The sequence below is a fragment of the Schistocerca gregaria genome, chromosome 4 (assembly GCF_023897955.1).
Source record: "Schistocerca gregaria isolate iqSchGreg1 chromosome 4, iqSchGreg1.2, whole genome shotgun sequence".
Taxonomy (NCBI): Eukaryota; Metazoa; Arthropoda; class Insecta; order Orthoptera; family Acrididae; genus Schistocerca; species Schistocerca gregaria.
In genome coordinates, this window is record NC_064923.1 from 627,437,528 (window position 1) to 627,453,847 (window position 16,320).

The following is a 16,320-nucleotide window of genomic DNA, read 5'->3' on the forward strand; positions in this document are numbered from 1 at the left end:
GTTGGCGAACATTTATTAGATCGTATGTATTCCACTCATGGAGGTGGAAGCTAACAGGCACCTCCCGTGTAGTGCAATGTTAGTACAAATGAGATCAGTGACATGTCATTTGTGGTAACACGGAGGAGGTATGAAGGAGAGAAGTATTTTTGAACGTAGGGATTTATCATATGCACGTATATCTCTCCCTCTTACTCACTCCTTTTCAACTTGCTGCACATGGCATCCCTGATGGGTATAATCTTTTAGGTCGAAGTGCTTAACTGTAACCTATCAACGAACTGTGCGAGGACTGTGATACGTGTGAACTGTAAATGACCAGAAGACTGCATAAGAAAGGTCTGCATAATAACTGATTAGTGGACTTTAAACTGTGTTTGAACTGGTTTAAAGTTAAGTTGAACTATACAGGGTGAGTCACTAACTATTGCCACCAAGAGCTGAAAGGTTTGTGCGCCAAATGTTGCATGGGGCAACGGGGCCCATAATACGATATTGCTTTTTAGTTGCTAGGCGGGGTCGCGTCAGAGATATGAAGGTCAATTTTTTTTTTTTTTAAATGGAATGTTGTAGTTTGGTACTTATTTTCTGAGAGCGGCTATCGATACGAATCTAGTGATGTGTATCAGTAAGGTCTTTGAAGGTCAACAAAGGTCACAAAGGTGGCATGAACGTCCATTTACTGAAGGTGTTCGAAGTGATGACCATTGGTATTAATGCAGTGCTGCAATCTTCTTATCATGGATTGAGTGGTATTCCTTATTACATCGGCACTTACCGAAGCATATGCTCTGACAATTCCCTTTCGCATACCTTCAGGTGTAGTTGGAACGTCTTTGTAAACAATGTCTTTTACGAATCCCCACAAGGAAATATCCAGAGGCGTCAAGTCTGGCGAACGAGCCGGCTAAATAAAGACATCCCCTCCGCGTCCAATCCAACGATATGGGAATTGTCTCTTCAACTCATTTCTAGCCATCAGCGAAAAATGTGCCGGACACTAACCGTGTTGATACCACATTCTGTTCCTAGTTTCTAAAGGTATTTCTTCCAATAACAGACCTAATGTTTCTTGCAGGAATGTAGTGTACTCCCTACCATTAAGATTTCCTTCGATGAAATACGGACCTATAATTCTGTCCTCCTGAATCCCACACTATACATTCACCGACAACGGTTTTTGGTGTGCAACTTGAAGCAGCCAACAAGGATTTTCTGTTGCCCAATAATGCATGTAATGCAATTTAACATATCCATGGATCTTCGTCAGTAAATAAGATCAAATTAATAAATGTGTCATCCCTCTGAATCTGAAGTTGAGCCCATCGTCAGAATTCAATGCGACGCTTACAATCCGTACCAGTTAATTCTTGGTGGAGACTGATGTGGTAAGGATGATATTTATGGCGATGCAGAACACGAACAAAACTGCTCTGGCTCACGCCAGATTCCATTGCGATCTGACGCGCACTAACAGAAGGATCTCGAACCACAGTGGCAAGAGCACCAATTTCGGTTTCCTTTTTAGTAACTTTCCGATGCGTTAAAGATCCAGTCGTTGTCAATTCACCACACAAATATTTAAATGTACAACGTGTAGAGTGACTACGTAGACGATATCTTTCAGCGTGCAAGCCTCTAGCCCTCACTGTATTTCGTTGGCATTCTCCGTAAATGAGGAGCATATCGCCTTGTTCTTCGAAGTAACACATCATTCACATTCGCTTGATTCGACGATACTAGTCTTACCGCTCCTATTAGTGTTGTATTGTGAAACCGCCAAATGGTGTTCACCTGTCAATGGCACGTTAGATGATACGCCGTATTCGGCTAATATTTACTATCCGTACGATAAACGAATTGTTAGAGCATGTGCTTCAGTAAGTGCCGAAGTGATAAGGAATACCACTCAACCCTTGATAAGAAGCTTGAAGCACTGCAGTGATGCCAATAGTCATCATTTCGAACATCTTTTGTTAATGGTCGTTCATGCTATCTTTTTGATCTTCGATGACATTGAAAGACCTTACTGTTACACATCATTGGATTTGTCTCGATAGCCGCTATCAGAAAATAAAAACCAAACTACAGCATCTCATTAAAAAAAAACAAGTTGACCTTCATATCTCTGACGCGACACCTCTTAGCAACAAAAAACCAAAGTCATATTAAGGCCCCCGTTGTCCCATGCAACATTTGACCCACAGATGTTTCAGCTACTATCATACTTTCGGAGTTATTCTAGGTGGCAATAGCTAGCGACTCACCCTGTGTAATAACTGATGCCACAAAATCAAATTTTCAGTTATAATTAAAGTAGTTCAAATGTGTGTGAATTTCTAAGGGACTTTACATGAAAGTAGTATCGGTGTACAGCAGGAATGGAATGTGCGAAAATGCAATGAGAATAAAACTTAACGTTGTATGCGCGGGCCAAGAGGTTACGTTATTAATCATCACCTCAAGAGTCTTCAGGCTACGAGGTGCTGCAACTTGCAGAGCAGCGTGAGATAGCCACGGCCAACAGCGGCTGCGGCAGAAGGCAGAGACTGGCGCAGTGAACACTACACGGCGCGCTTGGAGCGTCAGCTTCAGCACAAGACGACAGCGGAGCTGCAGCCGACGGCGCAGCCCACAGCTACGAGAGTCAGCTGCAGTACGTCAAGGAAGAAGAATGGCGTAAGTGTTGCGCTTGCGAACAGCAGTCTGAGATTCGTAATTGGAACATTTTAGTAAAATGTGTCTGTTACGTACATTAAGTCACGGTACAGCATCAGCTGACACTTTAGTAACTCAGGATAACGATCGGGATAAAATGTCAATAGTAAAACTAATTTTAGTAAAACAAAAAGAGGGGTTAAAAAACACAAAATAAAATAGAGAAAGAATTAAAGAAAGCACAAAAAACTAAAAGAGGAATCAAGGAAAACACACAATAAAAGAGAGGAAATAGATAAGGGATTAAAAGAGGTTAACGTAGGAATAGCTCATTTTAATGCTTTGCAACAAAAGGTCACACATCTTGAAGCTAAAACTGAGGGAGAATTCTTCCGGGTTGTATGGCTGGGGTCCATGGAACTCATCTGTCCCTGACGTTTCGTACAAGCCTACGCCGTATATCTTCTGAAGTGCTCCTGGTTGTGCTCAGTGTTGCTGACTGAGCAGTCGGACGTCGAAGAGCAGCATAAATACCGTCGAAAGTGGGCGTGGTCTGGATTTCACGTGATAGTAGAGATAAACCTTGACAAAGATAAAACATAACTATCGATCGTAGTACGTCAAAGACAAAAATCTCTCATCGATTCTGTAGCGCCACTGTCCATATATCGCTGAGTTTCCTGGCTTCTTCTTTTCTGTTATCCCCATGTTTATATATTTCGATGGTTTCTCCATATAGCAGTGGATAATAGTTAGTCGTAGTACATAAAACTTCATTTTCAGATAATTTCACTACCTGCGAACACCAATGTCCTATCATTTGGTCCTCTGTCGTCATCTGCAAGTAAAAATTTGCTCCCATCATTCATTAGCAAATGATGTTCTTGCAGAAATACTCCAGCAGCATCGGTCGGATCTTGTGCAGATCCCATGCTTTTTGCCTGATGCGTTGCAGCGATCGTTTTGCACTCCTGTGTGACGGCAGTGATGTGACGATGCAGTACTGAACTGCGGTGTGCTACCTCTTTGGTGTCCCTGTAGACCGCCCGCTACCTGTTCGGCAGCGTCTCCTCACAAGTGTCGCTCCTCACAACTGTCTCTCCTCACAGGTGTCGCAACCCCGTATCTGGTGAGCGTCCGAAGTGGTTTATCGGATGCGACTGAGCCGACCATCGGCAGTAAACACAGTTACAATTGCCATTCCTGCACCAGCACTGTGACTGTTTAATTCGATAGGTTTCTGGTCGTTTGTTGGAGGTTCACATCCGGTTCCCTATCAGACTTCTGGTTATTGGTCCCGCTTCGCACTCTGGGCCGGGTAGTTGCGTGCGCACTCCTATACAGGTATGACTACTGAATTTATTTCTTCAATGTGAGTGTTACTTGCGAAGTTCGGTCTCAACTTCTTGGTTGGCTGCTCTAAGGCATCGAATTTGTGGCGGCACGCATTTATACACTCCAGGAAATTGAAATAAGAACACCGTGAATTCATTGTCCCAGGAAGGGGAAACTTTATTGACACATTCCTGGCGTCAGGTACATCACATGATCACACTGACAGAACCACAGGCACATAGACACAGGCAACAGAGCATGCAGAATGTCGGCACTAGTATAGTGTATATCCACCTTTCGCAGCAATGCAGGCTGCTATTTTCCCATGGAGACGATCGTAGAGATGCTGGATGTAGTCCTGTGGAACGGCGTGCCATGCCATTTCCACCTGGCGCCTCAGTTGGACCAGCGTTCGTGCTGGACGTGCAGACCGCGTGAGACAACGCTTCATCCAGTCCCAAACATGCTCAATGGGGGACACATCCGGAGATCTTGCTGGCCAGGGTAGTTGACTTTCACCTTCTAGAGCACGTTGGGTGGCACGGGATACATGCAGACGTGCATTGTCCTGTTGGAACAGCAAGTTCCCTTGCCGGTCTAGGAATGGTAGAACGATGGGTTCGATGACGGTTTGGATGTACCGTGCACTATTCAGTGTCCCCTCGACGATCACCAGAGGTGTACGGCCAGTGTAGGAGATCGCTCCCCACACCATGATGCCGGGTGTTGGCCCTGTGTGCCTCGGTCGTATGCAGTCCTGATTGTGGCGATCACCTGCACGGCGCCAAACACGTATACGACCATCATTGGCACCAAGGCAGAAGCGACTCTCATCGCTGAAGACGACACGTCTCCATTCGTCCCTCCATTCACGCCTGTCGCGACACCCCTAGAGGCGGGCTGCACGATGTTGGGGCGTGAGCGGAAGACGGCCTAACGGTGTGCGGGACCGTAGCCCAGCTTCATGGAGACGGTTGCGAATGGTCCTCGCCGATACCCCAGGAGCAACAGTGTCCCTAATTTGCTGGGAAGTGGTGGTGCGGTCCCCTACGGCACTGCGTAGGATCCTACGGTCTTGGCGTGCATCCGTGCGTCGCTGCGGTGCGGTCCCAGGTCGACGGGCACGTGCACCTTCCGCCGACCACTGGCGACAACATCGATGTACTGTGGAGACCTCACGCCCCACGTGTTGAGCAATTCGGCGGTACGTCCACCCGGCCTCCCGCATGCCCACTATACGCCCTCGCTCTAAGTCCGTCAACTTCACATACGGTTCACGTCCACGCTGTCGCGGCATGCTACCAGTGTTAAAGACTACGATGGAGCTCCGTATGCCACGGCAAACTGGCTGACACTAACGGCGGCGGTGCACAAATGCTGCGCAGCTAGCGCCATTCGACGACCAACACCGCGGTTCCTGGTGTGTCCGCTGTGCCGTGCGTGTCATCATTGCTTGTACAGCCCTCTCGCAGTGTCTAGAGCAAGTATGGTGGGTCTGACACACCGGTGTCAATGTGCTCTTTTTTCCATTTCCAGCAGTGTATATCACGTGGATTCATTCCATGTGCCGCGCTCTGCGTGTACTGTTACTGGTGCGCACCATCTCGTTGGGTGTTTATGCTACCATGTTTGACTGTATTTTTTATAGTTTTTAAGGATGGGGACTCTTTATCCTAATTATTAAGTATCTCTCAGTGAGGACTTTATTTTGCGTTTGTTACTACTATGTGGCTGTAATGTCATTCAAAAGCTTATATACAGTCTGCTGTTAGTCAGGGCTTCGTTAGCCAACCAAACGGGTTGGGGTTCAGTGCTCCGCTCCGCGTGGAATCGCCCATGCCACATGAGTTTAGTACAATTCGTGGCTGCCAGTTGCATTTCCTCCGCGGTTGTATATGTAATTGTGTTTAGATTTAGGCCGCCTTAAAAGTTTCATAGGTTTATCTTCGTTAACTCACTGAAAAATTATTTACTTATACTTCTTGTTGCCGTAATTTTTGAGTGTCGTGCGGTGGCGTTCGGTCTAGGGTAGACGCCTGGCCCAATTCATGTACTAAATTCTGTATTCGTCTGTTTATTAGACCACTATCTGTGTTTCTTCTGGTGAGATTTGGGTAAAATCTGCCTGGCTGATAGAATAGGAGCAATGTCCGGAAACGGAGCCAAATCCGCCCTCGACTGAACACCCAGCCTGTGCAGGTGGTCCTGCACCACTTAATCTTTCCGAGGCCACTACGCCTTGCCGAGACAGGGTTGTATAACACGTCTCAATCACTGCCCTCCTTTTCGATTTTTTGTTTCTAGCTCCTGTAAAGCGTTGAAGCGTTAACCGGCTAGTTTGCCAACTGAGTAATTGCTAGATTTGATTGTATTCATGGCGGGTCTCTAACCAGAACATAACCGTCATCTAGACACACTATTTCAGCGGTCCACCTGGCCGCCATCTTCAGTTGAATTGGCCGTCGCGCTATCTCTCGCGGAACGGCGACGGCCTCCTCACCTGAAGAAAGGCCAGGTGGACCGCCGATATATAGTGTCCAGATGGCGGTAGGTTCCAGTGGGGGGTCCTATATGAATACAACCAATTATTACGCCGGGATAGTTTACGCAACCATAATTATTAGATTTACTTAGCCGGCCTTTGTGGACGAGCGGTTCTAGGCGCTTCAGTCTGGAACCGCGCGACTGCTACGGTCGCAGGTTCGAATCCTGCCTCGGGCATGGATGTGTGTGATGTCCTTAAGTTAGTTAGGTTTAAGTAGTTCTAAGCTCTAGGGGATTCATGGCCTCAGACGTTAAGTCCCATAGTGCTCAGACCCATTTGAACCATTTTTTTTAGATTTATTTACGTAAATTTGTTTATGCAAGTGTGGCTCGGCCAACTGAATGGTTATTGATCTTATTCTTGTATGTACTGTTGATTTCCGAAATCGCCAAACGCTTGGGGATTTAAGATCTACTCACTTCAAGGACGTTCTCACTGAATTTTTGTGCCATTCGGGACGCTAATTTAACATCAATTTTGTTTGTATATTTTTCTTGCGTGTCTGACGCATCTCCACTTACCGGTGTAATAGTAATTTTCGTATATGATGCTTATTTGCGAAGTATACTTGTCTTTTGGGCCGTAAATCTTACAAGGGGTGGCCGCCAATTGCGAAATTCAGATTCGATTCATACTGCACATAATAAAAGCTCATGGCCAGAGGTGTAATGTGGCAAAGCACCAAGATGCACTTCTCAGCCGTTGTCGAGAAAATCGACAGTTAAAAGAAACTGCGGTGAAATACTCTCTACGATTATTAATTTTCTACAGCGTCGTGGCGCAGCGGTAAGCGCTCGGGTTCGTAATGCGAAGGTCGCCGGATCGAATCTCGCGCCAGGCAACGTTTATTTATTTATTTATTTATTTAAAATTTTTTTAAAAATTCAAATGAAGTTGTATTTCACAAATGTTATTAATTGTCTTCAGAATGTTAACCACGTATAGTTAACTGAATACGTAGAAACGAAATTCCGAAGCGAATACGTTTAGCGTAAGTCAAACGTTCGAATTAGAATACAGACCCCACGAACACAAATTTGCTGTGGCAGGTATGAAATATAAACTCCGTTACTCGCTCGTTACACTTGAAGGACAGATGTTGAATGGGCCGAAACGAGCCGCCGCATAACAACGTAGTTGCCTGCTAACTTCGAAAGAAGGTAGATGCGGTCCCTAGCGCAACTTATAACATCGTCGAAAGTCAGTGCGGACGTGAGACCTTTGATACACTCTGGTAACAAACGGAAAAATGGAGGCGGTACAATTGGAGTGCGATCCGCCTTCACCAACATGCATAAGCACTTCATTAATTGGCGGCCTCCCCTTGTTAGTTTCTTTCGTAAGATATTTTAACTCTTTTATTGTACTGCTACAGTTTTTATTATTATATTTTATCTGTTTGCTATTAATCAGTCTGGAATAGTTTTACCATTGTACATCATTCTGTCTTTTAGTAGTCAATACCACTGGAACCGCTTCCACCAGCTGTTTAATGAATCTAACTTAGTGTCCTCTGTTAAGATAAAATTCTCAACACGAATGACGTTCAATTTCCGTAAGGCCCTGTCCTTCCTACCACAGACAGCCTGATGCGGGTATTGCATACCACCAAGAGATCTAGTTTTATCTAAGATTAAACAACACTTTCAATTGGCCTTTAGACAAAAGTTGCTTAACTGACAGGAAGTTAAACCATAATGAGATTTCCACTCTGCAGCGGAGTGTGTGCTGATATGAAACTTCCTGGCAGATTAAAACTGTGTGCCCGACCGAGACTCGAACTCGGGACCTTTGCCTTTCGCGGGCAAGTGCTCTACCTTCTGAGCTAACCGAAGCACGACTCACGCCCGGTTCTCATTCTGGAAACATCCCCCAGGCTGTGGCTAAGCCATGTCTCCACTATATCCTTTCTTTCAGGAGTGCTAGTTCTGCAAGGTTCGCAGGAGAGCTTCTGTAAAGTTTGGAAGGTAGGAGACGAGATACTGGCAGAAGTAAAGCTGTGAGTACTGGGCTTGAGTCGTGCTTCGGTAGCTCAGTTGGTAGAGCACTTGTCCTGAAAGGCAAAGGTCCCGAGTTCGAGTCGCGGTCGGGCACACAGTTTTAATCTGCCAGGAAGTTTCAAGTTAAACCATTCTGACAAAAAAGACATGCGCTCACTGCCTATAAAGATGCCGTTCAGGTACATTCATAATCAGCAGAGACGCCACTTGTTTAGCGTGAAGTGCTTAAACCCAAACTGCTTAAAATGCTGCATCAATGCCACTGGGGAATAGTACTTACCGAATGCATTTCCACAGACTGCTTCTACGGGAAACAGAGACATAGAAATGATGTGCTGGCTATATCCTACTTATACCAAAAATACCAGTCATCTCTTCCGCGGCAATATTTTCCTTAGCCACAAGCATCAAAACCCTGGTCACATTTACACGTCCACATTGCTGGATAATTTTAAGGACGTTGCTGTCTACTGAACGCAATATCCTGACTAATCGTTGTATTTCAAATTGTCTTCCTCTGCTACTAGTTTTTTCCATTACATGTAGCTCTAGTGTCACGGAAGTAAATCAATAATAATAATAATAATAATAATAATAACAATAATAATAATAATAATAATTCAGAGGTTATGGCATCTTATCCCTTGTGTTTTTCACGTGTTCCTTTCCTCGTTGATTCTGCGGAGAACCTCCTCATTTCCTTTGTTGACTTACTTTTTATCATAATATCGAACGATGACTATGATTATCTGTTATACCTAGAAACGGGTGTATAAGCTGGACCTAGTTATGGGTATATGGTGAAAGCAACAAGAGGTACTAATAAAATTAGAATTACAGCCTCGACTAAGAACTGTCTCCTTCATTTCATGTACTTGCAAAGCGTATGTGAGCTCCTTCATTAATGCCGTTGAAATAAGTCTGGCGACATCTTTATTAACCACTCATTAACTACGTCTGCAATCCAAAGTGTGTCAAGTGATGTCATTTGGCACCAAGCACGTATTTTGCCAAGCGTTACGTAAGGCGTTTTGAACTTTACTGGAGTAAACCGACCGCTGTGCTCATAGCTGGTGCATCCAAGTCGTGAAACGCCTACTTGCAGACGCGGGTAATTGCCGCATGTCGCAACTGGGCAATTACAGCAGACGACGGACCGTTATCCATGTCGTTGAGCTCTGACTTTACGTCTTCCTCAAAACAGCTGTTCCACAAAACCACGCACACAAAAGCTGTAGACCAGCAACATGTCTTGGCAGCCACTGGGCCGCACATTATTAGCCAACTATTGCGACTTAGTGTTTCTCTTGGTCAGAGTAACGGGATATTAAACCAAACATCCGTATTCACCATCCGTAACAGCTCTTGGATTTTGAGAGACGCTACCTGAATTCCACTTTTGCAAAATTTTTGCGAAGTAATTCAAGTCGGAACGAGTTTTGTAATCCACTGTTGTCGAGTGAGGCTGATTAACATATCCAGTGAGCGTAACATATCAGACGAACATAAGTTCTGTATAAAACAGGACATCGACGAAGGTTCGTCCTTAACTATTTTATCCTTAAAATCATCGCTTCCAAGAGGTCGTGGAGCGGAATTACAGTGTACATCTAGATCTACATGAATACTCAGCATGGCACTTAGAGCTAATACTGTCGATTACCTTCAGCATTCGCGTACTGAGCGAGGAAAGGATACTGTATACAGGGTGAATGAACTGAAACTTGAATGCATTTTTTTTTTTTTTTTTTTTTTTTTTTTTTTTTTTTTTTTTTTTTTTTTTTTTAGTGATGCTGATATTCGGTTTTCACAGAATGGATGGTTGTCAGGAGCTTGTATTGTTAGAAATTCAACAGATTGCGTGGACAATTTCTTACATATTACGCTCCTGTTGCATTTTTCTTGTTGTTGTTCTTCTTCTTCTTATGAACGCCAATTTGCGGTTTTTTCCACATTCCACAGCACTATGCACTGAACGCTTGTTGTAATGCAATGTTTTGATTTCTGTTGCCGACTGTCAAATGTTTTTGGCAAAGATCGAATGTTATTGGCAAACTTATGAGTGTAACTATTGAAGTATCTGTGGTCTGTTCGTGTATGCATTTGTGTGTGTGTGTGTGTGTGTGTGTGTGTGTGTCTCCAGATGGTGTGGGGAAGAGTTTTTTTTATGTTATCATTTCCTTTATTAAGTGTAGTAGGGAGCCTGTGCTGATGTGTGTGTCTTCATTTATCACATGTGTGTTTTCTCCTATGGCTTTCTGGATGTGGAAGTTTTCTTGCATTTGTATAAGATGTTTGTCATGGTTGCTTATTCTCATTATTTTCATTTCTTGTTCCATGTTTGTTTCATACTTCCAACATCTGATATGTTCTTTGTATCTCGTTTCAAAATTCCTGCATGTCATGCCTATGTATACTACATCACAACTTTGACTTTCAAGTTTATATATTCCTGATTGTTGGAATTTGTCCCTCTTGGTAGCTGGCTGGCTTAGGTGTGATTGAAGGGTTTGCCCAAGCTTATATGCTATTTTGAAGCCCTGTCTCTTTAGGATGTTTGCAACTCTGTGTGTTAGTTTATGTGTGTAGGTCATGGTGTACCATCTGGTTCTTTTCTGTGTGGTGTTGTCATTGTGTGTGTTTGTAAGTTTTCAGGTTGTGAGTTCTTTTGTATTGTGGAACTGTTATGTTTGGTTTTTATTTGTGTTTTTATTTTTTGATTGAAGTAGGTTACAGTACGCTTGTTCGCCCACTGCTTGAATACTGCTCAGCAGTGTGGGATCCGCACCAGATAGGGTTGATAGAAGAGATAGAAAAGATCCAACGGAGAGCAGCGCGCTTCGTTACAGGATCATTTAGTAATTGCGAAAGCTTTACGGAGATGATAGATAAACTCCAGTGGAAGACTCTGCAGGAGAGACGCTCAGTAGCCCGGTACGGGCTTTTGTTAAAGTTTCGAGAACATACCTTCACCGAAGAGTCAAGCAGTATATTGCTTCCTCCTACGGAGATCTCGCGAAGAGACCATGAGGATAAAATCAGAGAGATTAGAGCCCACACAGAAGCATACCGACAATCCTTCTTTCCACGTACAATACGAGACTGGAATAGAAGGGAGAACCGATAGAGGTACTCAGGGTACCCTCCGTCACATACCGTCAGGTGGCTTGCGGAGTATGGATGTAGATGTAGATGTAGATACCCGTTGTTCATAACTATTTGTATGATAGTACTCATTTCTTGTTCATAGTTTCTCTTGCTGAGTGGGATTCTGTTTAATCTATGTAACATGTGTCTTAGTGCTACACGTTTCTGGTTGTGGGGGTGGTTGGATGTACTATGAACAACGGGTATGACACACATGTGGTACACAAGCTCAATCAAAAAATAAAAACACAAATAAAAACCAAACATAACAGTTCCACAATACAAAAGAACTCACTACCTGAAAATTTACAAACACACACAATGACAACACCACACAGAAAAGAACCAAATGGTACACCATGATCTACACACATAAACTAACACACAGAGTTGCAAACATCCTAAAGAGACAGGGCTTCGAAATAGCATATAAGCCTGGGCAAACCCTTCAATCACACCTAAGCCAGCCAGCTACCAAGAGGGACAAATTCCAACAATCAGGAATATATAAACTTGAATGTCAAAGTTGTGATGCAGTATACATAGGCATGACATGCAGGAATTTTAGAACGAGATACAAAGAACATATCAGATGTTGGAAGTATGAAACAAACATGGAACAAGAAATGAAAATAATGAGAATAAGCAACCATGACAAACATCTTACACAAACGCAAGATAACTTCCACATCCAGAAAACCATAGCAGAAAACACACATGTGATAAATGAACAAACACACATCAGCACAGGCTCCCTACTACACTTAATAAAAGAAATGATAACATAAAAAAACTCTTCCCCACACCATCTGGAGACACACACATCCACAGTAAAAAAAATTAATAACACCAAAATACACACACAGCACAAAAAAAGATATATCACACCAAAACACACACACACACACACACACACACACACACACACACACACACAAATGCAAATGCATACACGAACAGATCACAGATACTTCAATAGTTACACTCATAAGTTTGCCAATAACATTCGATCTTTGCCAAAAACATTTGACAGTCGGCAACAGAAACCAAAACATTGCATTACAACAAGCGTTCAGTGCATAGTGCTGTGGAATGTGCAAAAAACCGCAAATTGGCGTTCATAAGAAGAAGAACGACAACAAAAATGCAACAGGAGCGTAATATGTAAGAAATTGTCCACGCAACCTGTAAGTACAGTTCAAAACATTACAACCTAATAGAAAATACCAACCACCAGAACTGTTTATAACCTATAGGCACAATGACAAAAATGTAAATAAAAAAGCTAACATATGTACATATTCCAGGCCACTGATGATGCCTTGCAGAAAATAAAGGTGAAACGCGTATGGCACTAAAATTGTGTTTTATTCAGTTGCTGTCAGGCGGTCCGTAAGTAAAAATTATCAATATACCGTAATATTACACGTAACTGAGGAAGACAGGACTATAAAAGTTGAAAATGTCAACAGATTGTGCGAGGTTTACAACTTTGCTTTTGCCGTTTTTTTCTCGAAGTTCGAGACTTTATTGTGAAAAACTCACAAAAAGTTTACGATTCAAAATACTGGCCATCTTTGGCTACTGCTTTCTCTTAGTTTTGGGTAGCATACGAATCCCGAGGTGTATAAACTGGGCATCTTTTGAGAGGAGCCATGAATCGATCCAATTTTGCACTTGTTCATATGACGGTCCTGTGTCACAGATCGGGAGAGGTGGCAGCCAGAGGGAGGAATATCTGGAGAATATAGCGGGTGGGGTAGAACTTCCCATTTCAACGTTTCCTTGTATGTTTTGACGGGATTTTCGACATCGGGCCGTGCACTGTCACGCTGCAAAATCAGTTTTTCCTATCTATCAACTATAGTATGGCCGTTTGTCTTTCAGTGCTCGGCTCAATCACATCAATTGCTTTAGACAATGATCTCCTGTGATTGTTCCCGTCGGTTGCAGTAACATTGAAAGCTTTCTCTCTTTCACAACCGTGCCGGTCTTCAACGTCAAAATCACCATTCTTGAAGCATCGAAACCATTTTCTGCGAAGTTCTGTCACTAACAGGCGTCCCATCATAGGTCTTACCCAGTTTTTTATGAAAATTAAAACCTCCCGCAGATGACGAGAATTGGACTCGTAAGTTCACGTATTCGGACGAGAATAACTTTATGATGCAATCAAAAATCGACTGACACTTTGTTGGCGTTATGTTCTCAAATGCCTAAACTTACTGAATGGCACTGATGACGAACGACTTGCACAAATACTTCCCACTACTGCCGTCTATTGAAAAACGGCGGAAGCAAAGTTGTAAACCTAATAATAATACTTCGGAAGTGTATTTTTTGTGCCAAAAAACACTGCCTATTGACATTAACAAACTAGGAGTATGGTAAATTAGAAGGTCGGTGGTGTTTGTTGCAGAATTCTAGTGTTGGTCGTCTACGAGAGATCGTATTTTGCGAAATTCCCACACAGACACCTTGTACAATACCTGTAGTAAGACACGCTAAACAACACAGTTGCACACGCTAGTTTAGCACACTGGACTCGTATTTGGGAGGACGACGGTTCAATCCCGTCTCCAGCCATCCTGATTTAGGTTTTCCGTGATTTCCCTAAATCGATTCAGGCAAATGCCGGGATGGCTCCTTTGAAAGGGCACGGCCGATTTCCTTCCCAATCCTTCCCTAACCCGAACTTGCGCTCCGTCTCTAATGACCCCGTTGTCGACGGGACGTTAAACACTAACCACCACCACCACCACCACACGCTAGTTGTGTGGGTTCTGACCAATAACGAGATAACTGACCATCAAAGGTTGTATTCAAATTGACCACCGGCAGTCTGGAATAGGGCGACAGCTGCATACGTGCTAGCATTTCAGCAGAGATGTCCGAGCACGCTGCAGTAAGACGTCGTTGCCTATTATCGAGTGTCTTTGGCACGTCCTCGTTGACAGCACGTATCAGCTTCCCCACAGGAACAAGTATATTTGTGTCAAATTCGGAAAACGGACCGGCCAAGTTAAAAGTCCTCTCTGTCCATGTCAATGATTTGGAAACAATTCGTGAAGACATGCTGTAGTACTTGGTGAACTATGGGCTCGACAGTCTTCATGTTAGCACCACAGGTTCCTCCTAGACTGCAGAGGAACGTCTTATATCATCCCTGCAAGATCGTTTGTTTTGGGGCCGCAATACTCGTACGCATTTAGCATTTCGTCTATGGATAACCCGGTCTATGAGCTGATTGAGCACCACCACTTTCCCAAACCACTTGCTCACACTCCATGCTCGCTGACATTTCATCTGACGAAGCCAATGGGGATTGTCAAGAGACCAATAGTGTTTGTTTCGGCGGTTTAGCTGTCCATGATTGGTAAATGCGTCTTCATCACTAAACGAGATACAGGATGCACCTGGGGTATCCTGTCTCTACGCCCACGTGGAGCATTTAACACGATTCTCGTAATCGTTTCCATTCAGCACTTGATGGAGAGAGTTGTGATAGGGATAGAACCGATGTCGATGGAGAATGCGTAGGGCACTTGCCTGACTCGTGCCACTTCCTCGTGCGACTGCGCGGGAGCTAAGGTGCGGATCGACTGCAACAGCAGCGAGATCATCAATTTCCCCCTCTTCCGTTATGTTTTCTTCAGTTATGTTTCCTAGGTAACACACTACGAGTTTCACGTTACTTGTTGATGAGACTGAGAAATAGTTGTCGAGATAATAGACGTCTACTGAGTACATTGCCGCATACACCGTACAAGAACGACCTGCGTTCTTCCTACACTATCCATACATCAACATGTCGGCTTTTTCTGCAGTGGTAAATCCCATCGTTCACTCACAGGATACTGTTTCGACTGTCATACACTCACTAGCAAGTCGCAATGCACTCAAGGAAGCAAACATAACAACATCGTACACAGCAACAATGCAGGCTGGATGACACAAAAAAGTGTCGGCGTGGAAATTTTTGAAAATACTATCTCATAAATTACTCATACTAGAATCCTGCAACTAACGCCACTGAAATCCTAATTTACCTCACTTTTAGTTTCTGCCGGCCAGGGTGACCGAGCAGTTCTAGGCGCTACAGTCTGGAACCGCGCGACCGCTATCCTGCCTCGGGCATGGATGTGTGTGATGTCCTTAGGTTAGTTAGGTTTGAGTAGTTCTAAGTTCTTGGGGTCTGATGACCTCAGATGGTAAGTCCCACAGTGCTCAGAGCATTTTTTTTTAATGTCAGTAGGCATTGTTCCCTTTGTACGAACAATACAATTTGTAAGTATTATTACAATCTGTTTATTGGCTAACAAAATGTTCAAATGTGTGTGAATTCCTAAGGGGCCAAACTGCTGGGGTCATCCCATGTAAGTTACCGGAGCAATTCAGCTATAATTTCCTGCAGCCCACACCGATCTGTTATGATCCTAGCAGAGCGCCTCCTAATACGTTGGATGTCAATTCTCGAGTCTACTTGTTATGCATTCTGTAACGGTCCAGCTACAGGCGTTTTCTCTTATTCCCCATTACAATATTAGTTTCCGATACAAAGCTACGGAACTATTAATTTCAACCAGTTGCTGAGTGATGGAAAAAATCAACTATTGGGGAGAAAATTGTTTGATT

The 16,320-nt window shown here is 43.7% G+C and overlaps 1 protein-coding gene across 2 annotated transcripts in view; it reads right to left on the minus strand.

Annotated features, from left to right (window-relative positions):
• Positions 1 to 16,320, minus strand: part of LOC126266632 (transmembrane protein 8B) — a 257,077-nt gene that overhangs the window by 157,079 nt on the left and 83,678 nt on the right. Inside the window, exon 2 of one of the 2 annotated variants that reach the window (XM_049970991.1) lies at positions 2,461 to 2,651. The exons of the other annotated variant lie outside the window; for it this stretch is intronic. The gene's annotated coding sequence lies outside the window, so the exon portion shown is untranslated. The remainder of the gene's footprint in view (positions 1 to 2,460; positions 2,652 to 16,320) is intronic. 2 annotated transcript variants of the gene reach the window in all.